This window comes from Pelodiscus sinensis, chromosome 6, assembly GCF_049634645.1.
Source record: "Pelodiscus sinensis isolate JC-2024 chromosome 6, ASM4963464v1, whole genome shotgun sequence".
Lineage (NCBI taxonomy): Eukaryota > Metazoa > Chordata > Testudines > Trionychidae > Pelodiscus > Pelodiscus sinensis.
The window spans coordinates 57,360,560-57,385,851 of NC_134716.1; the positions used below are offsets into that span (position 1 = coordinate 57,360,560).

Here is a 25,292-nt window from a genome sequence, read left to right on the forward strand (position 1 = left end):
GTAAAAAAGCCCCGATCGCGAAAAAAGTTTTCCGTTAAAAGCATATTTGGAAAAGAGCGTCTAGATTGGCACGGACGCTTTTCCACAAAAGCACTTTTTGTGGAAAAGCGTCCGTGCCAATCTAGACGTGCTTTTCCGCAAAAAAGCCCCGATCGCCATTTTCGCGATCGGGGCTTTTTTGCGGAAAACAAATCTGAGCTGTCTACACTGGCCCTTTTGCGAAAAAGTTTTGCACAAAAGGACTTTTGCCTGAACGGGAGCAGCATAGTATTTCCGCTAGAAGCACTGATTTCTTACAGTAGGAAGTCAGTGCTTTTGCGGAAATTCAAGCGGCCAGTGTAGACAGCTGGCAAGTTTTTCCGGAAAAGCGGCTGATTTTCTGGAAAAACTGGCCAGTCTAGACACAGCCTAAATGAATTGGTGACAAATTTTGTCTGACATCTTATGGTAAAATAATATTTTTTACAGCTCTGCTTGCAGCCTCCATTTTGCTCCCTGTGGTATGAAGAATCTGCTGTTGTTCTAAGTCTATCATGAGGGGGTAAAATGGTAGCATGTTTCCCCATAGCATGTGAAATAAAATATAGTCCTGAAGTAATAGTTCATGATAGCTTTTAAGTATGTTGAAGTTAAACTTACTTTCTGTGCACTAAAAGAATTATGGAAGCAAAAGTCTTTGCTATATGTCCAAGTAAAATTTTAGGCCCCCATCATCTTAGAAGCTTGGAAATCTCTCATCATTGACTTAAAGCAAAATACAAAAATTAGCAATACATGCTGTGGCTCATATAAGAAAATTGTATGGGGCTAATAGAGAGTGAAAAGCTCTTTTAGAACAGACACAGCCCATTGCAATTGTTAAGATAATTCTGTGTATCACATAAAAATGGTTAACCAATAGTGTCTATCATACTTCAAAAGCGACAAGAAGGCTGGTAACCCCTTATAGACTAACAGATGTATTGGAGCATAAGCTTTCGTGGATCTGATGAAGTGGGTCTTTGCCCACGAAAGCTTATGCTCCAATATATCTATTAGTCTATAAGGTGCTATTGGACTCCTTGTCGTTTTTGCAGGTCCAGACTAACACGGCTACCCCTCTGATACTATCGTACTTCAGTTACCTGTTCTCTATTGGTGGCTAAGCATGCTAGTTTGTTGCTATGTAAGGTGCTCCATTTTGCTAGAATCACATCAAATGTGACATTTTGGATTTGGCTTTTTTTGCTGGATGTCCGCTGAAAATGTTCTTTATGGGTTTGCTGAGTTGAAGATGTGGCAAACACTTAAAAATTGTAGAAACAGTACAGAGCCCCCCTTCCTCTTATCATTGGTATCTCCTAAAACTCTAGGGCAGCTAGGATTGCAGTTGTTTCTATTTTCTTGTGTCTGGGAATAAAATGCACTAGTGATGACAGAACCTTTGCTCATTGTTCAGATCAAGTACTCTGTAAGGAATGAGAAGTATGGTTAAGAAAGCCCATCTTTTTCCTTTTCCAGGCTCTCTGTTGAGCTCTGGCTGCTCTTAAATATACATTGCTCATTGTTCTGCGATGTGCAGTGTGCTCGGGAGAATATAGATATAAACTGTATGACATTTATATTCAGCAGGGTGCGTGGTCCAGGTTGCTAGGTTACTGGAATTGTTGGGTCCAGCAACAATAAGATGGGTGGTAAAAGCTAACTGGTTCCTTTTGCAGAAGAAAACCTGCCAAATCAAAGTGACACATAGGAAGAGATGATGGAAATGGGCTCTCAGGGATTCTTCCAAAGTTGAGTTGTCACATTAATCTGGGTGAAATGAAGGCTCTGAGGCTCCTTCTAAAATTCTTAAGATAGGGAGATCGGCCATTTGGGTTTGTAGGTGCAATTAGAGGAGGAGAAGTGGGAGACTGCTGAGAAGATGAGTGTAGGAAAGGGTGATAGAACTGCTGCAGAATCATTAATATGTGTCTATATTTATGCATTGCTTTTAAACTGGTACAATATGATGTTTTTCCAGGCACATTTGTTTGCTACCTAAATAAATACATAAGTTAGCAGCAAACTGCTCACCCATGCAGGTACTTGTGTGGGTAAGCATTAACGCGTGGCATCATGAACACTCACCATAGATAGACACATGCCTGATTGCATGGTGAGTCAAAAGGCTGAAAGCCAAGGTCTTTGGATTACTTAAAAGCTTTTGGTATTTAACAAAACTGCGTTTTAAAAATATCTTACTGCGCTTTTGTAGCTGTTGGCTAATGAGATTCCTGACCTGTAGGGTTGTACAGATCTGGCACAGTAATTCTTCTTTTTGTAGAGCCTGTTTCATAAATATATAGATCATGAATTTTCCGTAATAGATTTTGTGCTCGAATCCATTGTAAAATCAGCTCTGCCCAGCTGCAGCAGAGTTTTCTCATTTGCTTGTTTAATGCGAGCCTTCTTTTGTAACTAAAGAACTTTATTTTTTGAAGGAAGCATTCATAGGCACCACTCTCAAGGAGCATACTTCATACCAAGAATGTACAGTGCATCCGAATTAATGTATAAGGCTCAGAGAGATGATCACTCCTCCTGACTGCTGTATCATTAAGATTAGAAGCTGAAAAATCTTGCTCCATGAAGATTCTCAAGACAAAAGTAAATCTCCTGGCTTTACATCTTTCCTTTTTCATTTTTATTCCCATTCAGTTTTACTGATTGAGCACAACATCTAGGAACCCTGAGCGTGCACACAGATGAAAAAATAAAGTACCTTTTTTTATAAGCCTCAGAAGCCTCAGAGGAGACTGTATTACTTTCACTCGGCAAAAACTACTTTAAAAAAGATAAAACCATATTCAATAGGTACTGAAAGAGGGAATATTCCAGACACAAACATTATGGCACAACATCCAATGCAGTTTCAATCTGCTATGGTTTTAGTAGCACATCAATCACAATGAGCCTATTGTAAAAGCTTTTCCCTTGCTTGTGTTTTTTTGGATGTTTTAGGAAATCCATGGAGGTGGTGGGATATGCACATGCAGGTATATGGAGTATGTGTGTGGCGGGGATAGACTGGGTGCATTGTGTTTAAAGCAGCTTCCGTAGGGTTGATGACTGATCATTTGTCAAAGGCTCCTTAAAGGGGCCTGCCCATCTGCACTTGGTGAGACCTGCTCATATAATACTGATAGCTCCTGAAAGACTGCTCCACATCTCATCAGTGCATGAAATATGAGCAGGGTGGAGCAGGCAGTAACAAGTGCCCACTTTACAGAGCCCTCATTCAAGCATTGGGTATCAGCATTTGCCAGCAGACAGCAGTTGCAGTTCAGTTAGAGACAGACAATGACAGATTTAGCATCTTGCTTCGATTGTAAATGTAGCCCAGCGCACATGCACAGACTTGTAGTGTGAAGAGCATGCCAAAGAGCTGCCAAAGTCTCAGTGCTATAAACAGCACCTGTGCTGCCAAATGGTGATGGTGTTTGACAGCCATCCCCTTCCACAGTGCCTCTTGTTTGTGAAGAAGGATTCTCAAGGTCAGCTCATGCTTTCTCCAGACATAATGTGGTATTAAAATTTAAAGATAAAGACCCCCTTCCCTCTTTGTGTGAGCAATTGGACAGATCATCTAACTGACGGCTAAGGGCTTTCTCAAATTAAACAGTCCACATAATACATGAAAGTAATTTGATTAAAATAATGTGACCAGGAAAAAATTCTGTTATGTTTACTAACCAGGGGAAGCTTACTTAACTACAGTTTTACAACAATGGTCTGTTTTTAACCTTTCTGTCTGTCTCCAACTTCCTTTCAATCAAATCTAATAAGCGATGAAATGCAGTGAAACAACATCTCTCTCTCTCTACAAGTGCAATGACCCAGAGTTTTCTTATGTGCAGTTTTCTTTTGTGCTATTTTCTGAGAACAAATCAAATGCTGGGGTAGCGAACTATGGTTTTCTATTTGTTAATCTCCTTTCTCTCCCCAATAGTTTAAGTAGTTTGAAGAGATATTTCTTGCTTATTTAATTTATCTAATATTACTTCCTCCAACCTCACAAAACAACAACAAACCCTAACAAAATCCTTATGAATTCTGAAAGAAGAAAATGACTTTTCATTGTGGGATTTGTGAATATCTTCCATTTTCCCCCCTGGAAGAAAGAGTCCAGGGGAGAAGTTGCTCCTTTTGCCACTCCTGAAGCGGTACAGACTGCCTCCCCAGACAAGAGCATAGTTATTAATTTCAAATTGTCTTGGCATACCAGCTTTGCATATAGTATTGATATTATGACTTCAAACATAGAGACTTTTAGCAATGAGTTAATAAAGGCTCCACCTATGTCCCCCCAGTCACCATAATAATAAATATTGCTCCAAGGAAAGTGAAAATAGAATATCCTGTATCATATATATTGTATTACACACAAAAACTACATTTTAAGAAAATAGGATGGTTGCAAATTCCAGAAATATTGCAAAAAGATTTCAAATGTTAGGAAATGCCAGAATTAAAGTTGCCTGTGCATCCTTTGTGCATGAGGATTATGATATAGGCTTTAATTACGGGATCACATACTGTTTTTTCCACCCTGAAAAAAAGGCCAGCTTGCTGCTAAATTTCAAATCCCTGCTCCAAAAAGAAAAGCCTAAGAATTTTTTTAACATGAGTAAAACAGTGCATTTTCCCCTATTCTCCTTCTCAGAAATGGCTGAACCATCATAGTATGTCCCCAAACAAAACAACCCTCTTCCTCCCCCTCCCCCACCCCCACAAAAAACCAAACCAAACAGAAAAACCAAAAAAAACTGGGGCAGTCATATGTCATGGAAAATTCTGGTTAGAATTTGGCAAAGTTATAAGAAACTGAGAACAGTCATATAATGGGAAATGTTGAGAAGCCATAATAATAGGCTGTGCTACTATAGTGCCTACTTATAATGAAGGCTGAACTTGTGCCAACCTCTACTGGCTTAGACCCGGCCTACATGGATATTTCTGTAGTGATGCTCTTTTACATTGCCACTGGACTATTTGTTCAGTGCCATATAGAAAATGTTAAAACTGAATTCAGAAGGACAACAGCATCAGCCACAGTTTAAAGTCAATCTTTGCATACAGTGGTATCTGAAATATCACAGTATTTCCATAAAGTTAACATGGGAATGCATGTGGAACTCTGTAAATATTGGTTTTGTAACAGTGCCCACTGTCAGCTTGCTTCTGATGTCGGTGTTGCTTTCCATCTCCAGCCTTCAAACATTAGAGTCTCTTTAAAACTCACCTTTCTATTGGAGCTCTTCAGCAAAAATGCCATTCCTACTAACTTCATTGGCACGAAGATTTTACCCCAGGTGTCTTCACTGGTTGTTCTGTATTATTTTGTGTGTAATATTTATTTAAACTGTGTTTTGGTGAATTATTTGCCCCCGTTCACCTATGGTATGCCACCTTGTTTAACAGGGAGCATCTTACATCTGTGTTCAATAGACTGCCTTGGTTTATGTAAAGTTCATGGTATTGGTTTTCATCTGTAAAGCCCTTTATGGTTTGGATCCTGACTGTGTTAAAGATTACTTCTGGGGGAATTCTGTGCCACTGTGCAACGCAGAATTTTGCAGAAATTAATGTGTGTGAAGAATTCTCCCTCCTCTCCCACAGAAATTGGCTCTAGGGCTGCTGGCTACCTCTGAGGAGCCACTGGACCTGGCAGAGCCAAACTCACACACAGAAAGGACTGCTGGAGGGAGGGAAGGGAGCTGGAGAGTTCCTAGCAGCTGCAGTTCCCTGCACACAATGAGGGAAGGAGACATCAGGAAACTCCACACAAACCTGGGACCCAGTATCAGGCAGTTTCTCCCTCTCCATCTCTGGGCTTTGAGTAGTGGGAGGGGGCACTGCTAGGCTCGGGGGTATAGAAGGGTGGGTGTGTACTCTAGGGGAGGGGGGACAGGATATGGGTAGACTTTGGTGAGGATGGAGTTCTGGGTATATGAACAGGAGGGCCCTGTGGCTGGGCTCTAGGGATAGGGAGTGTGGGTATCTGGCCTGTGGGAATCCTGCAGATGGGCTTTGGGGAAAAGCCAGCAGTCAGGAACTGTGTTGTCATAGGGGCTTCTTTAACACACTACTTCTGGAGAAATGTTGTGTGAATATGTGTTTTGTAACAGACATACTTGAAGACAGGTATTTTGAAATAAATTACTGAAATAATTGAAATGGGTGTGATCATGCAGTGTTTTGGCAAATAAAATGTACAGAATTTTGAAGATTTTTATAATATTTTGTGCAGGATTTTTAATTTTTTATGCAGAATTTTAAGTAGTAAAGATTATCTCTCCAGGCAGTTAAGATCAGCTGGGATTGTTCTGCTCATATTCCAAATCTATGGCATCCATCACTGTAGCATTTAGTAACTACATATCTGGGGACAAAAGACAAGCAGTTCCCAAGGGAAAGCCCTTGCCTTTGACTCAAAGAGCCAGAATGTGCTAACTTTCAGCTAGAGTTTAAAGTATACTGGATTGTAGATCTAGCTAAAAAATTAAAGCAGTTTCTGAAAAGGAGCATTAACCATTTATTAAACATGTCGTCTAAGGAAAAAGTAGCTTTAACTTCTAGTGTATCTGAAGTATGTAAAACTACACTAAGAACATTATTGACTACCTTTTAAAAGGGCAATTGAAACAAGATAGTGGGTCAAATTTTTTCAAAGTGCCTATATCCCTGAGGAGCTGAAGATTCTTACTTATGGCATATTTTTGCTGACATTCTTTTAGGACTGATCCTCAAGAAGAAGTTGCAGACAGAACTGATGTGAGAATTTGTTCCCTGCATGGTCTTTTTGTATCATCCTTTTGGATTTAGTGAGCCATGCTGTTTTGTTCTCAGTCACAAGCAGGAATGACAGTGCTCCAGCATGACTGCTCTGGGAAAGATGTCTCATTCTCAGGCAATCACAGAGATCCTGTGTTGGTAGGTGAAGTATTTGCAGATATTCTCGAGTTTATGATAATTGTGTAGTTGCCAGCTGGCTTCCCTCTAAAAATATTTTCAACATCCTTTTCATTTCAGAGTTCATATTTTTTAAAAAGTGCCAAACAATTCATGCTTATAACATGAGAAAATAGTGTTTACTTATCTGAAAAGAAAATAAATTGTTCTACTGATTATGGGTTCCAGTCAAAGACTCATTAGAATACTTTAAAAGGCATTTTACAAAGAGCAGTAACTCTGTTGTTTGCTATACAAAACACATCTGTGATGGTCTGCCTACAAATAGCCTCTCTAAATAGACAGGGCTCCTTGTTTATGAGATTCCCTATTCAAACATCTGATGTTTTCAAGATATTTCTGGAGGCAAATGGCTCTCTTTCTTTCTATGACCAGGAGCCAAGAGGAGCTGAAGAGTTTTCCAATATTATTGTCTGTTGGGAGGAGATATATCTGAGCCATGTTGGGAAATGGATGATAGTGGGGAAACACCTTTTGCTTTTCTGGCTCTAGAACTCATAAGAAAAACACTTTCACTTGTTAATAGTTGTCCTGATTCAGCAGAGTTTTAAAAACATGTGGAAGTTCTAGCTTTTTGATACCCCTGGTGTGGCATCAGGGGGTCCTTTAGTAATCAGAATAATTTTTAGCGTATTAACTGACAGGCAGCAAAATCAGATTTGTTCTCAAGAGTACATTCCATTCAACCAGCTTGTGTCTAAGGAACACAGTAGCCCTGGGGCTTGAATTCTGCTCACTGCTGTATATTGATGAATACAAATTGTCTGCATTTCTCCAGAATGTTGCAATTCTTCGGGAATGGACTACTGTACTGGTGACTAAAGAACAGTTGTAAAATCTAGAGATAAATTCTGTAATTCATCTTCTTACCAGTCCGACTGGCTCAAGAGAGGTTGCAAGGAAGGGAGAATGAACAGAAGCATAAAATGGTTTCCCACATAAGTGCTCTCACTATTGGGCTTAAGAGTATAAGGTGGGGTCAGCACCAAACTCTCCCCTCCTCATTCTCTTTGACTTTTCTTATGGGCTAGCTTCAGCAGGCCCCTGCTCAGAGTGCTGGCTTCTGTGAATCCCTTGTTTAGGTATCTAACTCTCCCCATTCATTGTACAGGGAGCCTGGGCACATAAGTCAGCCTGTGGATTTTCACTAGGCAGCTTGGTGCCTAAAAGTTAAGTGTTGCAATGTCTAAATCCCCTTTGTGAATCTGGGTCAACGAGGATTTCTGGCTGAGTGACCCAGAATTCCACACAAGGACAGAAACTGCAGAACAGCCACTGTGTGTCCGTTCTGGCATTCATGAGGGCTCGAAGGGCACAATTCTAGCTATTAAATTTTTGAGTCTCAATGAGTACTTCAGCTAGATTGTGGGAATTTTTTTTGATGTGGCATACAATCAACTGTTGAAGTGAACTTTGGAAAAGATCCAGCCATCCTGCAGCGAGAACAAGAGAAGCCTTTTAAGAAAGAAAAGAAAGAAAAATAAGAAAGCTTACGGGTGCAGATTTGTTTTTATATCTCTGTTTTAAGCATTTGAGACAGAGCGGACCTGAGGGGAGGCAAAAAAGCAAGAAGCGACCAAAGTCCAAAGCTCCATGTTCAGTTTGTGTTCGTTTTTTCCAATTTTGTCTGCTTATTATTGGCTTTGATGTCACGTTCCAGATGCTGTCTCAGTAGCTGATGGTGGAGAAACTGTTAAAAAATAAGAAGAATATAAAATAACTGTCTGTGAACCAGATTTAACCCTGACCTGTGTGGGCTGCAGTAGTGTGCAACAAATATCCTCATTAAAAAGGGTGTTCATTTTTATGATTTCAGGTGAAATCAGTTTTTATTTCTTTGCAAGGGCTTGTGTTTTTTAAGCACAGCATGCAAAAGATACATTAGGGAAGACAGGAAGAAAAAAGCAGCCCAAAGCAGCCTGGTTGAAAGCTTTTCTAATTTGCCTTATCTACACTGCACATTTGTTGGTTTATTGCTTTATTAGTAGCTGCCACTTTACTGCATTCTAATCTAGTTTCATACATTGGCCATGGGTGCTTATGAGGTCTCCATTTATGGCCTATGTATGTGACAGACTCCGTGTTGTGTGTACTTTTTTGTTTTATGTCTTTAGCCTCCTTTGTCGAATGTGGTTTCACAAATAAAACAGAATTTAGATTTATACGGCACCTTTATATTCAAGGTATTTAATTCAAAGCACTTCCAGAGTGATGAATATGGTACTTGACAGTGCAGTGTTTGTGCAGGCAGATTGAGTAGTCGTGTGCCTATTTACAGTTCAGATAAAGCATGGGACATTAACCCTGCAATACTAGTGGGGAGTATGTTGCTCAGGATAGCGGGTGATCTCCAATTCTTTTGGGAAATGAAACGGAATCAACAGTCACTAGGGAAGGGCTAGAGACAAGATGGTTCAGCTCCTTATCCAAAACACAGTATTTAACTGTGCAGCTCTAGTGAAAGAGTATGTTCATGTGCAGCTTTCAGGTTACTGGAGGTGGAAATTTAAGTCACCCAAGAAAATAAGGCTCGGAACACACTAGTGGTGTCTGAATATTGTTGGTCATAGACAGAATGGATAAAGTCCTCTGCTTTCCTCAATGCTGAACTAGGGCCAGGCAGATCCATGCAGTGTGTGAGCTTGCTAGCTGTGCCCAAGTAGTGCCAGCATTATCTGGGTTTATCACACTTTATCATTTACCTATCATTTCAGGGCCTTGAACACTGGTGCACATCTGTTCTTACTATTCTCTGCCTGTGGCACATATCAGTGTAGTATCCTGTGGCCTGTAACATTACAATTTCATTTCGATTGTTGGGCTTTCTGCGGGTGCTAGATGATGTTAGTGGCTTGTGATATTCAGATCAAACTGGATAATCTATGGTCCCTTATTGGCTTTAAACTCTATGATTAACTCTCTCTGGAGATCTCCTTGAGGCTCATGTGGCAATACAACACCTTAAAGTAGAAATGTATTTCTACTTCTCTTGGTCCTGACAGGCCTTGTAAACAGACATATTTTAGGCCATTGTGCTTAGCATCTATGTTTAAAACCATCTGAATGGGTGTCATGGCAATTTGAACTCTTCACAGGGGGTTCAATTTTGGCATGGGCCTCTTGAATCAGAGAAACAAACATAAGCTCTAAATCTTTTAATGCTACTGCTTTTGCACAAACAAAATAAATAGAATAAGATCTGTCAGAATAAAATTTCTGTGCTTGCATTTGTGTAATTCTACCGTACAAAGGCATGACTAAAAATATCAGCTCAGAAAGAGCAATATGAAATTCAACACGGGACTGTAACTGGCCTTCTTGCAGATGCTCTCAAATCTTTTGTAGTGAGCAGAGGAAAGCAAAAGGGGCATTAGATAATTTGCAGATTGAAGAGCCGCTTAAGCATTTATGCCTTTGCATCCCTTGGGACTAAGCTGGCAAGTGACAGAATTTAGCTTTCACTCATTGTAGAAGAAAAAGAGAAGGAAGAAATGATGGACAGGAGGGAAGGTCACACTGCAGTCAAAGCTAGGAGATACAGGTTGTACATCCCTTAACTGGGATTTGCTGGTCCAGTTACCGGATCATGGATGTTCTTGGACCACAGAGTCCAGGATCAGGGAGGTCTGGTGGTGGGGTAAAAGTGCCAAAGGGGCACTGGCAACTTAGCTGGGAGCCGTGTGTGTGTGTGTGTGTGTGTGTGTGTGTGTGTGTGTGTGTGTGTGTGTGTGTGTGTGTGTGTGTGTGTGTGTGTGTGTGTGTGTGTGTGTGTGTGTGTGTGTGTGTGAGAGAGAGACGGGGGGAATGGGAGCTCTGCCTCCACCCCGTTCTGGCTCCAGCAGCTGGGAAACTCCAGTTCCAGTCTCAGCAGCAGCCAAGGAACTCTAGCCCCTACCGCGGAGCTTTGCCCTGGCCCTTGACAGCACAGCCACAAAGCCAGGCAGCTGCAGCGCTCTGCCCAGGCTGTAGAGCTCTAGCCATGGCACTCTGACTCTGGCAGCAGTGGGGCCAGCAGCATCTAGTGAACCCCTGGGGGCTGGGGCAGCAGCAGGGGCAGGCTGGAGCCCTAAGCTGGTGGCAGCACAGGGCAGAGGGGAGGGATCTCCCCTGATCTGGCAAATCCCCTTGTTTGGGTCCAGTCAGGCCCTGCGGGTGCCAGACCAGCAAGGTCCAACCTGTACTGTCAAAAGGTTTATTCATTCAGATTCGTATGAGCTGGCGCACCACCTTCTCAGAAATTATTTGTTCAAGAGGAAACAAAGGACAATACAGAATCTTTTGAAGTTAGAGCTCTGTTATTTTCTGTATAATGAAGTCTGACAGACCATCTTTGATCTCTGGAACAATCTCCAATCTTGTATAGCTTTGATCGCTATCATAATGGATGGGTTGTTTTCTCTATACATTAAAAGTGGGTCTTACACATCTAATTAGTATGGATGTTAATAAACAAGCACATGCTACCTCATACAGAAAGTGGGGGTTATGAAAGGAAGAGTGACCTACATTCATGTTATCATCACTTGAGCATGAGACTGAAGCAGAGAAATATAGGCGGCAGTGTGCCATAACACAGCATGCTGCTGTTATAGAAGTGTGCTTTTACAGGATTAATACAAGTGGCTGTGTTTATGCCTCTCAGTGTATGTAAGTCTTATCTTGCAGTGTCATGTTTCTGGAGAGCACGCTGGTGTTTGCCAGCAAGCGCTTCATTAGTGAAATAGCATTATAAGAGACTCCCCTTTCTCTTGGTAATATGCTGTAGGCAGCTCCAATGGAACAGATTGCTAAGCTGCTTCCAGGAATGTCAGACTCCCTCTCACTAGGTTATCATAAAAGAACAAACATATTAGTGTGGGAACAGAACCCAAACCTTGGCCCTGATCTTGCAACGTGATCTACACAGGGCTTCAGGCAGGAAGAGGGATCTGCCTGTAGAGGTCCACTTGCAGAATTAGGGCTCAGAAGTGATCCTAAAATGGCAACACAAAAATGGCTGATGGAAAATATCTCAAACTGTTTCACTGTGGAAAATTTTAATAATTCCATGAAAAATATTGCTCAGTACTATTGATAAGATGGCATTTGGAGAGCCATGCCTGGTTTTGGAAGCTAGACTGCAGCAAGACTACTGATGAAGACAGTAAACACCTAAGCTAGTGATTTCCCAACTTTCATGCCCAAGTTTACTTTTTGAATTTATGGGCAATCCAGGATCTACCCTGTATTTTGGCCAAAGCGCTGTCCCTTCCCCAATCACTCCACCTCTTCTGTTGCTCACTCTCCTCTGCCTTCACTCTTACTAGGTTAGGCAGAGGATTGGGTTTCAGGAGGGGGTGCAGGCTCTAGGCTGGGGCTGAGAAGTTCACAATAAAGGGGAGGCCCTGGGCTGAGCCTGGGACAGAGGGTTGGGGTGCAAGCTCTGGGAGGGAATTTGGCTGCAGGAATGGGCTCTGGGCTGGGGCAGGAAAGGGAGTGCAGGGATGGGACTGGAGGCTGGAATGCAGAAGGAGCAGCATAGAACCAGGGCAGGTAGGGAGCAAGCCTGCCGCAGCAGCAGCCCAGCTGGTGATCGCTATCGACTGAGAGAGTCCCCAGGATTGACTAGTAGATTGCAATTTACATGTTGGGGACTCTAAAAGCTATTTGAAGCAGGGATCATCACCTCAACTGTTTTGGGCAGAGTGCAGTACAATTCAGACCCAACTCTGATTGGGTGCTACAATATAGTATAATCTAGGAAGTACAAAAGGGCAAGGGGTGATAATAAAGAATTTGAAACACATGGTTCTTTTTGAAAAGCGGTTTATAATATGAAGGGAGATAAATTGAAGATACATATGGGGCTGTGTCAAAACTGCTTCCTTGAGAGTGTGGGAAGCTTAACAACGAAGGAGCATGAATTGAAACCAGAACCAGCTGCTCCAAGAAGCAGAACTTAATCTCCGCACCCTGTCCTGAGGTGATGTGTACCCAGTCAATATGGGGATAGTTGAAATCCCCCATTATTACTGAGTTTATTTTGATAGCATCTCTAATCTCCCTTAGCATTTCACAGTCACTATCATATTCCTTGTCAGGTGATCAGTAATATATCCCTACTGCTATATTCATATTATTAGAGCATGGAATTACTATCCATAAAGATTCCATGGAGCAGTTTGGTTCAGTTAAGATTTTTACATCATTTGAGCTTTCTTTCACATATAGTGCCACTCCATCACCAGCATGACCTGTTCTGCACTTCTGATCAATTTTGTACCCTGATACTACTGTGTCCCATTGATTATTCTGATTCCAATAGCTTTCAGTGGTGCCTGTTATATCATTATCCCCATTCAATTCAAGGCACTCTAGTTCACCCATCTTATTACAGTACTTAGACTTTTAGGTCCAGCCTTTCTAGGAAATATTCCTCTACAATGGGCATAGCTTCTATTTTGGAAGACTCAAAGGAGAAATAAAAATGAAATTGTGACCATGCTAAAGAAAGGTAAGTGAAAGGGACACAGATGGTGCACAGATGGTGCATAAGCTAAGCCTTCTTGGGGAAGGGTTGGATGGGCACACACAGCCTCCTCCGTACTTGGAATACCGTTAAAGAGCCACTGTGGGTACCACTGCAGCCTTGATGCACACTATTCAGACTGACTACTAATGTATTGATGCATTTAGGCTTCTAAGTACAATGTCACAAACCTAAGGTACAGTAGTACTGTAAGGTACAGTAGTACTGTAGGGCAGTAAACACCAAACATTTTAATGGAACTCAGTTTGAAATGCTTATACAGGCAGTTCCCGACTTACGTCGGATCCGCACTTATGAACGGGGCTTTCTCGCCCCGGAGCTCGCAGGCAGCGGTCCCGCCACCTCGACCTCTGGGACGAGAAAAGCTGCTCCCGGTGTCCCTGGTCTGCTGGAGACGGTCCCCAGCAGACCAGGGACACCGGCAGCAAAGCCGCAGCCGCGGCAGGGTCCCGCGCCTCTGAGGCTTTGCCAGAGCAAAGCCTCAGAGGCGCGGCACTCCGCTGCCGCTGTGGCTTTGCTCCCCGTGTCCCTGGTCTGCTGGGGGGGGGGGGGGCGCAGCTAGTGTGCCCCCCCCCCCCAGCAGACCAGGCTTTTGTTGTGGACCCTGGGGCAGAGCAGCTGGGGTGCTGCCGGTTGGTTCCGCAGCGCCGCTCTGGGCACTACTGGACCAACCCGGCAGCACCCCAGCTGCTCTGCCCCAGGCGTCCTGATTCAGCCGCTGCTGGTCAGTTTCAGCAGCGGCTGAATCAGGACGCCTGGGGCAGAGCAGCTGGGGTGCTGCTGGGTTGGTCCAGTAGCGCCGAGGAGCGGCGCTACTGGAGCAACCCAGCAGCACCCCAGCTGCTCTGCCCCAAGCGTCCCCAAGTCAGCCGCTGCTGAAACTGAACAGCGCTGACTATAGGAAGCCCGAGGCAGAGTTGCTCTGCCCCGGGCTTCCTGGAATCAGCCGCTGATCAGTTTCAGCAGCAGCTGACTTGGGGACGCTTGGGGTTCTTAAGTTGAATCTGTATGTAAGTCAGAACTGGCGGTCAGTTTCAGCAGCGGCTGAATCTGGACACCAGTTCTGACTTACATACAGATTCAACTTAAGAACAAACCTACAGTCCCTATCTTGTACGTTACCCGGGGACTGCCTGTAATTCAAATACAGTATCTGGAAATCTTATGCACTTGGGTAAAATTTCTAGAAGCCCTCAGCATCATCCTAACTCTGCTTCTATCAAGGTCAATGGTATTGTCTTCATTGGGAGCAGAATTAGGCTAAATGTTGAGCATTTTTACACCCTCCTCCCCCCAACTCTTTTGCACATAAAACCCCGAGGTTATCTGGACTATGGCAGTGACTGCTGTCAGACTGTGAGCTTGATTTATTCCACTCTTGTGGAGTGGTCCAAACTGTTGTTCTCTGTGCTAGCAGGATTGCTGGGTTTGAATGAATGTTTCCAAATGTGTGTCTTGTCTTTCAGAAGCTGCTGAAGAAGGGCAGCTTTAAAGTACATTTGTGGCCTGCATTGGTGCTTTTCTGCCTGATTGCAAGCACCTGCCACCCATGTTGACCGCCTCCAATGCAACCTCATGCCAAGCACTGACCGAGATCCTGTGCCTGGATTTTATAGCAGAAGCAATCATCATAAGCTTCGATCAAGCTCCATAACTTTCAGAGGCAAGTAGAAACGACTCTTGAATATTCACTGATCACAACCCTGGTATCATTTAAAGCAGTACTGAAGGCTTGTTTTGATTTGTCCAGTTCATTTTATTCATTATAAGTTGAATGTTTCATATACAGTACAATTCAGACTCTGCAAATTTATTTGAGGGCTTCTTGCCTTACCTTTATACCATTTTTGCAGTTTTGTTTTCTAAATTTTGTATAGGCACTGTAGTGGGGTGGAGATGTCCCCCACTACCAGAGGGAAGAAAGTACCCCCTGGAAGCCACTTTGTGCACAGTCTAGCTCCACTGCCCTCACCTAACAGGAAGCTAAGGGGTGTGGCTTGGTCTATAAGAACTCTGCCCGTGAGCTCACTCAGGGGCCAGCCTCTGAGGGAGACGGAGGCCTGCCCAGAGCTCCTGGCTGACGAGGCTGAAACCTGGCCTGGGCCTCCCACAGCCGCCTTCCATAGGGCCGACGAAGACTGCCCTGCCTGGGCTGCTGAGGCCTGGCCAAGCCAGCCAGCAGAGCTACCCTCTGACCCAGAGGAGCTCGGGGCTCTGCTGGTGCCTAGCCAGTCTGAGGACCTGCCTGAGCCGGAGGTCCTGCTCGATCCCAGAGGCCAGCGGACGCCTGAGGACTTGTCAGAGCTGAGGGACTGGCTTGAACCCCGAAGCCTGCTGGAACCCCGGGGCCTTGTGAACCTGCTGGACGCTGCAGGGTTCTGATCCACCGAAGCCTGGATTGGGCCGCCCAGACCCTGCTGGGACGACACCGCCCTTGACTCCCTGACTGACCTGCGGGAGACACAGGTACCTGCGAAGGGGGCGACGAGTGGCGGCCCAGGAGGTAGCACGGGCCGATAGCAGCCCTAAGCCAGCACGTTGCGGGCTGGAGTCCCTGCTGAACCAGTAGCAGCTGCACTGCTGCATCCAGGGCCCCTGGGACAGGGCGCAGTGAGGGGGCCTGCGTCCCCTGCCACCCACCTACGGGGTGGCAGTCTCCCCCTTGACACTGCTGCAGGTGTGCTACCTGCCCAGCTTCTGAACCAGGAGCTTCCTCAAACCTGTGTGTTTGATGCCCCGCCCTGTCTCGGGGCCCGGGCCGGACCTCTTAAAGGGGCAGGACTAGGATTGCTGCCCTGCCCAGAACTGTGAGCTGAGAGACTTGATTATATGTTGAACTTCTTCCCCTAAGGCCTGGACCTGAAGCAAGGCCGGGCACATGAACTGTTACCTCTCACCCCAGCCTGAAGCAAGGCTGGCTATAGACTCACTGACTTGGACTATTTTAAGTCACGATAGTGCAGTGGGGTGGACTGGCCGCCCACTGCACCGGAGGTGGAGGAACCCACTCCTGAAGGTTTACCGACCTACAGCCAGCCCCTGGAAGGGGGGAGCTTAGAGGCTGTTTTGGGCACTGCCGGAGGGCAGTGTCCTGAAACCAATCCTGCCACCTGCCATCGGAGCTAATTCCCAGGACCAACGGCTGGTGTTGCTGTGGTGGTGAGTGTACCCCGTTACAGCACTTGTAGGACTGTGGGTATATAGCATCAAGAAATTATAATGATGATGATGATTATAATGGTAGTTTTTAATTATTAATTAAAATTACAATATACTTAGAATTCTTGAAAGGAAAATTGAATTTCAGAGTGGAATAATACATTGCACAGTAACTGAATTCGGAACCACATCTGTCTCTGATATAGTACCTCCCTAAATCATTACCCATGCATTCACCTCTTGTGCAATCACAGAGATCAGCACTGGCTGCAAGAATGGCTTACAAGTTATAGCTCTAAAAAGCAAGCAAAGGCTGTCCAATGTAATGGACAATGTAGATGGCGTAATGAGTGAATGCATTCATATCAGTTGACAGGAGGCATGAGTATCTGCAATAATGGCAGTTTCAGATGGTTACATTGTGTGTTCATCCAGCCTTGCCTACACACGGTTTTGATATAGATATACATACTACAGAATCCCTCAAAAGATAAGAGATGTAAAAAATTATTATAAAGGGAAACGATGTCTGGGATAGCTTAAAAAAAAGCTAGTGATCTTATGGACCACTCTTCAAGATTTCATGGTGCCTTAATTTACTATGTGAAGGCATATTAAATGAAAAATAAATGGGTTAATGACATGAGAATAACATGCCATTTAAACACAATGAGCTACATACAGGGTAGACCTCCCTGGTCCAGCCCTTCCAGAACTTGCGGACCAGAGAGCTCCAGCAGCTCCACTGTCTGCAAACTCTGTGGTTCCCTGCCCCACAGGCTCTGGTGGCCATGCGGGCTTCCCAGCCCAGCCAGCTGCAGGCTCTGCTGCACCACTGGCTAACTGGCTAGCTTTGGGGCTCTCTAGTTCAGCAACATCTGTGGTCTTTGCCAGACCAGAGTGTCCCAGACCTCAGAGGTTGCTGAAGGTTGGGGGCATGGACGAGAAAAAATGGTATTAAACCACCTCTCTGTTTCCCTAACCCTTGGGGCTGCTTTAATTCAATGCTCTGTGCTGGCCATATCCTGTGGCAAGTTAGAGCAGCCTAGAGGCTACCAGTGGTTCTGATGTAGTTGAGACACAACAGAGCACAGCAGACCACTCGCCATGCCGTTTTTCCAAAGTCCCATCATCTTTTTTGCTCTCTATTACCTAAGACTTGCTCTAGGCTGGGGTGGTCCTCTATGTAAAAGTGCACACAACTTTCCTAATACTTGCCATGTCTACCCACACTGGTTTTTGGCTGCACTATGTCACTGGAAGACTGCAAAGTGTTATAGCACAGCCAGGGATCGGAAGTCAAAGTAAACTTTTGGGGCAAGTGAACTTCTGTGAGTTTGTCCTTAATCTTTCCCAAAATGGTATTCTCTCAGAGAGGGTGAAAATAAACAGGACTTTCATCCCTCTACAGCTTTCTTATCAAGACCAATTGAAAACAAAGGATAGTTAATTGCAGTAATTGCCTCACAGCTGCGCGTCATTTTGGCTTTTTAACCAAAACATCTGTCACCTCAAATGTTTAAAATGGATGTACTGCACTCTGTTTTGAGTTTACCTTGAAACTGTAATCCCATCATTTCCACAATACCTGAGGTTTAGGAGATAAACCTAAATTTTGTCTTAAGTCTTGAAGATGTTTTTTAATTCCTTTTGTGGACTGTGGTCCCCGTCTGTGTTTTTCTATCAATGTATCTTTCTTTCTTTTTTTCTTCTGGGAAGTATTAGGCAGAAATTAAAAAAAAAGAGGATAATGTTATTACATGATACCTTCTTCATCAACTCCTCCCCCCAACAAAAGCCACTCTGTTATTAAAATATTTTGGTGTTATTTACATTTGCATTTGGAAATCTTGACACAGTCTTATTGATCATAAATAATATGCTATTAAATGGCTTGTACTGTATTCTACATAAAGAAAACTTTATGATTGCTTCAAATCAATGTCATCAGAGATAAAACTGGATTAATATAAATCCTGCAAAGACTAAAACACATTTGCAGATTAACCCTGACCTCAGTTTCACCCCTCCCCCCATACTCTCTTTTTGCATTGATTTATCTAAACAAGGTCAGCTGGCTGCACACAATGAAATACTTCCTTTGTAGATCAATTAACAGACACCTGGACAGTATTCAGACCTTTGTTATGATCAGAAAATCCCATTAGTTGTTGCTACAGGTGACTATTGAATGCTTGATACCAACATGAATATTGCATCTGGAAATCTGAAGTAGATGGTCTGAAAAAGCCTGACAGCTATAAAACTCATGTGTGGAGTGGACTCCTTTATTGACTGATGCTATCTTTCAAATAGCAGGAATCTGCTCTAGCCCTTTGATTTAATATGATAGAAAATTATTTTGAATGATTGAAAGCTGAAAAGGGACTGACTCACCAAGAACTCCAGATGACTATATTACTATAGGCAGTAGCCTAAACGAGAAAGAGGGGCTCTCATTATTGTATTGCAAGTGAGAGAAATTGCCTTAAATACAATAAGGCTAAATTCATTTATATTGCAAACAAATTGAAAGAGCTTTATAGAAATTAGTAATCCCCAGGCTGGTTGTACACTATCCTGAGCTATTTGTTTGGATCATTCTTTGTTAGACTCCATATAGGGATATTTTTAGTGTGTTGTTGAAGCTGCTATTTCAGGTAGTGTTGGTTCCCAAACCCTTACCCCCAGAGATCCACATAATCAACACATGACTCAAAATTCAAAATTCTATGTATTTATGCAGCATTAGGGAAGAGGGAAATGATTTAGAGAAGGTGAGAATTCCTGAACTTCTGAGAGCCCTGAACTTGGGGCCAGAACTGAAATTAGAACCTTTGCTGAGTTTCCAAAGCAATCAGTGGGCAGTTTGTTCTTAAAGTGTGAAATCTTGACTCCATTAAGGTCCATGACAAAACTCCCATTGCCTTCAAGCAAGTAACTTTGTGCTTTCTCCTATGCTACTCCTTTTGCTTTGGAGGAGCTTCCTGTAGCCATCTACAAAATGAATTCACTATCTTCCTTCAAAATCCTTGTGGAAACTCTGCCACAATACCTACAAAAACTATAATACCTGCTTCGTTCTGAGAACACTGCCTATTGTGCTTATTAATACTACATTGTCTCCTTATATTCAGCTGTTGATCTGTATTGTATCATCTGCTGTCATTTATATTCATATTGGAAACCCTTTGGGTCCAGGACTATCTGCAGCGCCTACCTTAATGTGGACCTGGTCCATAACAAGGCTCTCTTTAGTTAATACAAATGATAATTAATCAAACCTTTCAAGGTTTTCTGATAATTGGGTAGTGACTTGATGTTCTGTGCTAATCATTCACTTTCTCTTTCTCTGAGGGGCTTTGATGCCTCTCCAGTGACATTTGAAGAACTGTGAAAGAAGCAGCGTGTGTTTTTCTCTGCTGACAGCGGAAGTAAGTAACACTTAAGATATCAAGACTTGTGTAACTTTGCTTCATGAACATACTATGAAGCAATGTTTCTTAGCTTAGACTGGTTGTCCTCAGACTACATCTGCCATGATTCAGCCTGGTCATGTCTCTTGCTGATTTGTTGTGATGCTTCATGGGAGCCACATAGCTTGGATGTATTACATGAGAGAGAATCTGGGCTGGGAACTCAATCCATAAATGAGAGTGGGAGCATGAGGCACTTAAACTACACCTTCATAAGGCAGTGTGGTGGCTCAGTAGCACATGTTTTAATGCAGACTTAGCCAAAATGAAACATTTTGTTTCACGAATATAAAAATGTTTTGTAGCTTCAGAGGGGTAGCTGAGCGGTAGTCTGTAACAGGAAAAACTTAAAAAGCAAATAGTATGGTAGGAATTTAAAGATTAACAAAACATGTAGGTGGTGATATGAGCTTTTGTTGGCACAACCCACTTTTTCAGGTGATGGAATGCTGGAAGTCCAGATCCAAGAATAAATAAGGAAACGAGGGAGGGGAAGGGGGGAAGAAGGAAAAAATATTGACGGGGAGGAAGAAAAAAAGACAGTGGGTAGAAAAGCTTTAGAGGGATAGCTGAGTGAGTCTGTAACAGGAAAAACTTAAAAAAAACAACAAACAGTCTAGTAAAGTAGCATCTTAAAGACTAAATAGTTACAAGAGGCTGATAAGAACCATTAGTTAGCACTTGGAAAGGAAGATGACCAACACCAGATTCTAAACAGATATGAAGAACCATTAGCACCTTCATTGCTTAGTTTGCTTTAAAATGTTTTGTTTCAATCAACAATGATCAAAGCAAAATATTGCAACATTTCAGAATCAAAAGTTTTGATTTTTCAGTTTTTTTATTTAAAAGTCAAAAAATTCAATGGAAAGCAACACTTCTCATAGTGTTCCCCCCCCAAACCCCTGTTTTCTCTTTAAAAGATTTTGGCTGGTCCTACCCATCAGGCACCAGAAGCTTCTTCTGGAGTGGTGCACTTTTGTTTCCTCAAATCTGGATTGTGATTTACAAACCACAGGAAAGCTCTAAGTGGGGATTGGTAATTAAACTATATCTCTTTCCCCTCATTATAAGGAATGTAGTGACTGACTAGCACTTTATATCTAATACTGCTGGAGGGTTTGATGAGTAGTTGGCATGCATGCACTGCAATAGGATAGTTTGGAGACACGAATCAAATATTAATAATGATTGATTTGTTGGGTTTTTTTTTACAGTGGTTAGTCAGATATAGAAGAGCAAAAATTAATCTGCCTTAAGAACCTATTAATGCTTCTAAATGTCAAGCATTTATATTTAAAATCAGTATTTTCTCATCATAAATATAATTGGATGGCATACTATGTCATTTGGTTACATATCTGGCTGTAGTCAATAGCCATTCTGAAAATGATTATTAATTTTTCAGCTTTTGACAAATGGTACTTAATTTTCTTCTAAATATGTGGAAAAGTTTGATTGGATGAACCAAACTATCCCAAATTGATTTCTTGAGAGCAAAGGAAAATATAGTCTGAAGAAATGCAGATTTTTTTCACTTTTGAATATATTTGTATTTGAGTTTAAGATTTCTGTAACTATATCCATTTATTGTCCTAGTGAGTGTGTATATATTCAGGATTATTAAAAACACCTCAGGAGTTTTCTTGCTTTGGGAAAACTGAACTTTGGACTCTGAATCACATTACTCTACAACTGAGTATCTTGTATAAAAGAATACTATGCTTATGATGTTTATAGAATAGGCTTGTTCTTTTCCATTCAGATGTGACATTATTATCATGCAAACTCTGCTATCTTTTGGATGTACAGTGGTAACAGAGCTGATAAGAGCCCATTTTATTCCCTTTATATTGGATAGCAGGCAATTTAAAGGACCTAGATGTGAGCAGGTATCTGTCCTCACTCTTTTGTCCTGGACATTTGCTTACAACAGTTTTGGTTGGGAGCCACATTTTTCTGTTGTCTCCAATATTCAGTGGGCGTAATACAATAAAAAGGAGAAAGATGGTGATGAAAATATAATTCTTCTGGAATTGAAAATAATTAGTTGGAAATTCAGTTACTTTCTAAAACTTGATGGGTCAGCCCCTCAGTCTGTGTAAATTGGCACAGCTCCACTAACATCCATGAAGCTATGTGAAGATACACCAGCTGAGGATGCTAAGTGAACTACAAAAATATTCTGTGAATATTCATGTGAATTGTAAAATGAGTTCAGTTTAGCTGTGTTCTATTAAGCTCAGATTCTTATAATGGTTCTCATCACCATAGTAACTGTTTGCTGTCTGTGAATGTTCATGTGATTGACTTTTACTAGTATGAAAGCTTGTGCAACATGAATTTTAAGCTTGCACACTTGAATACTTGCAGAATGTGAAGTTTAAACTTACTTTCTGTGAACATTTACACTAGATTTTTTAATGAGTTTAATTGATTTAACAATATAATTTGACTTGTGTTCATTACAGTGAAACATCACAACTTAAATTTAAGTTGGCAACAAGAAGGTCAGGAAAAGTGTGGGACCCTTTCTGAGTGGGGAAGGAAACCTAGTGATAGTTGAAGTGGAAAAAGCTGAATGATTCAATTTTTTTTTGTCTTGGTCTTCACAGATAAGGTCAGCTTCCAGACTGCTACACTGGCAACACCATATGGGGGAGGAGGTGAGCAGCCTTAAGTGGCCAAAGAGGTTAAGAACAATTTGGAAAAGCTGGACTGGCAAATGTAGTGCCCATCTTTAAAAAAGGGAAGAAGGAGGATCTAAGGAACTACAGACTGGTCAGCCTAACAGTAATCCCTGGAGAAAATCATAGAGCATGTCCTCAAGGAAACCATTTTGAAGCACTTGGAGGAGAAGAAGGTGATCAGGAACAGAAAACATTGGATTCACCAAAGGCAAATCATTCCTGACCAACCTGATTGCCTTGTATGATGAGATAACAGTCTTGGGAGGGCTGGGAAGTGGTGACATATATCTTGACTTTAGGAAACCTTTTGATATGGTCTCCCACAGTATTCTCACCAATCAGTTAAAAAAGTATGAATTGCATGGATGGACTAAAAGGTGGATACAAAGCTAGATAGAACATTTGGTTCAATGGGTAATGATCAACAGCTCAATGTCTAGCTGGCAGTTGGTATCAAGTGGAGTGCCCCAGGGGTCAGTCCAGGACCCAGTTTTATTCAACATCTTCATTAATGATCTGATGATGGGATGGATTGCACATTCATGGATGACACTAAGATGGGGGAGAGGAAGAGGAGCAATGCTCTAGGTTGGATATTGGGAAAAACTATTTCACGAGGAAGATGGCGAAATAGTGGAATGGGCTACAGTGGAATCTCCGTCCTTGCATGTTTTTAAACCATGCTAGACAAAGATCTGACTGGGATGATTTATTTAGGGTTGGTTTGAGCAGGCTGGGATTGGATTAGATGACCTCCTAAGGTTTCTTCCAACCCTAATCGTCTATAATTCTAGTATTCTAAATTTCAGTTTTCAAAGAGGAAGTCACAGAGTAAATTAAATATGCCAAGCATCTAATTGAATAAAGAATACATGTGAGAAAATTGCTAGTTTCAAGCAGAAAAAATGTTAAATTCACAAAATAAAATATTTATGAGTTGCTCTCTGATTTCTATTGGTAGATCTAAAAGTCAAAAGACAAATAGAGTGAAATTATATTATTGAACATTACCTGCATATCACAAACTCTTAATGACCTACTGACCTCTGTCCACTATCTCAGAATGACTGTGGTGACTGACGAGTACCAGTAAAAGCCACAACAGCATGGATCATGTATGCAAATGTTAAAAAGACTACAATACTATCCACATTAACATACTATACAATTTAAATCCAACATTAAATAACTAATTCATATGTGGTACAGTTTTCAAAGCACCTACATGATTTAGGTAAGCTCCATTTTCAACAGCAGTGAACATCAATGGGATCCTGTTGTATTTGATTAACTCTTAGACTCTTCAATCACTCTTGAAAATAGGATTTAGGCCTCTAAATCTCTTATGTAATTAGAAAATGTTACTATTTGTGCCTAATATTTTTGCCTCTGCAGCCTATGATGACTTTCAACCACATAATCTATAAAAATTGTTCATCTATATAATTGATAGTCATCTGTATCTCTTGGTAAGATGGGAGCAAGTAAACAGTATATATTCTAATATGTCCAAATGTATAATTATATATCAATGAATTATGCATGTAGGCCATACTTTGAGGAAGTAGGGAACTTTGTTCTATGAGGTAGGGACTCTGAAAAAGATTTGGGGGCCATTGAGGATAATCAGCTGAATACAAACTCCCAGTGTGATGCTGTGATAATTTAGGAGGAAAAGGTATAACAAGTTCTAATGGCTGGATATTAAAGCTAGATACATTTAGACTGGAAATAAGTGCAAATTTTTAACAATGGAGGTAATTAATCACTGGAACAATTTGCCAAGGGACAAGGTGGATTCTCCATCACTGGCCTGTGTTCTACTGATGATCACAGTGGTCTCTTCTGATTTTATAATCTATGAATATGTGAGTCTATATCATGGACTCTGCTATTATCACATAATGTTGTAAGAAGCTTGTGATTTAAGGCAAGACTATCATGAAATGTTTATTCATTCAAGTAATGTAACTTTTCATTAACTTACTATTAAAACAAATAGCAGAACTATCTCTCTTAATCTGATGTACATTATTTTTTTAAAATTCTATGTCAAGTTCCTCTACTGGGACAATTTTTCTTCCATCACAATGAGAAACTTAGTAAAGAAATTGTGAGGAATTTGTATGCTTCAGGACAGTACTGTTTTAAAAAAATGATATCTAAGTAATTGTTTTTCATTATTGTCAATAGAGCACTGCTTGCTGCCCAAAATAATTGTGATCAATTTGTCTCTATTCTGCCTTAATCAGCCTTCACAATATGATGCTCGGTCATATAAAGCAACACTGACACAACACCATATCAAATTTGTAAGCACATATTTGCAAGCCAATTGGTTGTAGCCACCTCTAGTTCCATGAGTGTAAGAGACACAGGAATTGTGAAAATATTCTTACCTATGCAAAAAAGTGAATAGGCCAACTCAGAATTTCTTGTCAGACT

The 25,292-nt window shown here is 41.9% G+C and overlaps 1 long non-coding RNA gene across 1 annotated transcript; it reads left to right on the forward strand.

Moving 5' to 3' along the window:
• Positions 1-14,583: 14,583 nt before the first annotated feature.
• LOC112547658 (uncharacterized) lies at positions 14,584-24,859 on the forward strand. Its single transcript, XR_012904762.1, has 2 exons — positions 14,584-20,115; positions 22,773-24,859. It is a non-coding gene; the product is annotated as an uncharacterized LOC112547658 (long non-coding RNA).
• The last annotated feature ends 433 nt before the right edge of the window (positions 24,860-25,292 follow it).